Raw genomic sequence first — 1,958 nt, 5'->3', positions numbered from 1 at the left:
CTTCTTTCGTGGATCTCCGCCCCGCATCGGATCGCCCCTCTCCGCTCCGTTCGTCGCTCCATCCTCTCCACGATCAAGCGCGCGCGAGGCGGGGCGGACAATCGCTAAATCGTTGAAAGCCACGCTCGAAATTTCACATTCGAGTTAGCTTTTTACTCGACCCGCTCGCGTTGGATCGACTTGCGATCGTGGCGTGAGGCATGGAAAATTCGAATTGGAAAAGGAGAAGGCCGTGTCAGGATCGCGTTTCCCTACATTTCGATCCCATTTCCTCCCTCCTTCGTATCGCGAAGTTGAACCGAATTGAACGGATTCGATTCTCTTCCCAATCTTTTTCCGTTCCATGGTTAATGCATGGAACACGGATGGCGGGAGATGGGTTATGTAAAGCGGCGGTTAAAATGTTTTCCAAATGTTTTAGTAATTGCTCCATGGACGAGAGATTTCTGCAAAGTTTGAAACTCTTTCTTCTTATACCTCCCCTCCTCCCTTCCTCTCACGAAACCGAGCCGCATGCTAATTCAATGTTTGTTCCAAAGCCGCGCTTCGCAAATTTCACGCAACACGAATTCTTCGCATTCGAACAATTTACATTTACGTCCGACCTAGTTATACGTCATATAAGGATTACAAAATTTCCACGTTCCTTGTTAAATAGACGCGTTCTCTCCTCTCCTCTCCTCTGTGTTATCTCCACAAATATTTCAACAACAAGCAACATCTTTATCGAACACTCTTCCATGCGATGATAATATTTGTACTCTTTACCTACTCGTGGAATAACTCTCTCCCTCTCTCTCTCTCTCTCTCTCCTCCCTCAACTTCTCTCAAATTACCCTTTTCGTCTGTCGCAGCCCGAAGCCACGAATCAAAAGCACGCGGATTCGGTCGACAAAGGAAGAAAGTAAACAGAAGACAGAGAAGGGTCCCGTGAACGTATCGAAGCCACTTGGTATCCGGTTTATACGCGGCTCTCCACGTTTCGAGCAATCGGCCGCGTCGCCACCGCTATAGCATTACCATACAGGGACCAGTTCAAACAGACGTAGACTGATGTATGCACGGTTCGTCAGCGTATTCGAATTTCGTATTCAAATGGCGCATCTCTCCCCGAGTCTGGATGGGTGACGGGCCTAACCGGAGAACAGAAGGGAGAATGCGAGAAGGACGGCCCGCGTGGAGGAAGGGAACGAGTCGAGTGGAGTTGGAGATCGTGCGCGTATGACGATCGCGATTCCACGTTTCCGCGTCGGTATTTCGTTGGTTAACGGCGCGACGCGTAAACGCAAACGCGTGGAGACGAAGGAACGCGGAAGGGGGACGCGAGGAAGGGGTTGAATTTGGTACTCACGAAGCGGCGTCTGCTCGATCGGAGGAGGATGTTTACCGTCACCGGATTGCGTTTACCGGAGAGCGGATGAAAATACTTCTGAATCAGGTGTTGGCGCTGGGCGTAGTAGGTGTCTTTTAGGGATAATTTACGTTTTGCGTTCGAATAAATAATTGTAATTGGGAGAATCTGTGCGGGGGTTTAATCAGGGAGAAGATATTCTTGTCGTTAATGATCTTGAAGTGTCGAGGAAATAATTTTGGACCATCTTTTTTTTATTATTTGAATTAATTATCGAGATATATTAAGTTTGATCGATATTATTTTCGATAAATCTATCGTGATACGTATAGAAACGTTGAAACTTTTATTAACACGTGAGTTAAGAATTCGATCACTTCGATGAAATTGAGCTAATTCGTTTGATAGGTATTCAGAATTTATTTGGTTAATTGAAAACTCTTTCGTGCTTTTATTGCTTCGGTTAGATGTACATAATTGATCACGAGCGTATCACGGGGATGTAATAAAAATTTATTTTGAAACGGACAATCGTTGAAGCGTAATGGAATATTCGTTCGATGGGTATTCAAATTAATTGTACATATATGCACATCTATCGTTCTTT

The sequence above is a fragment of the Apis dorsata genome, unplaced genomic scaffold, assembly GCF_000469605.1.
Source record: "Apis dorsata unplaced genomic scaffold, Apis dorsata 1.3 scaffold_264, whole genome shotgun sequence".
Taxonomy (NCBI): Eukaryota; Metazoa; Arthropoda; class Insecta; order Hymenoptera; family Apidae; genus Apis; species Apis dorsata.
Note: the sequence above shows the minus strand (reverse complement) of the source record.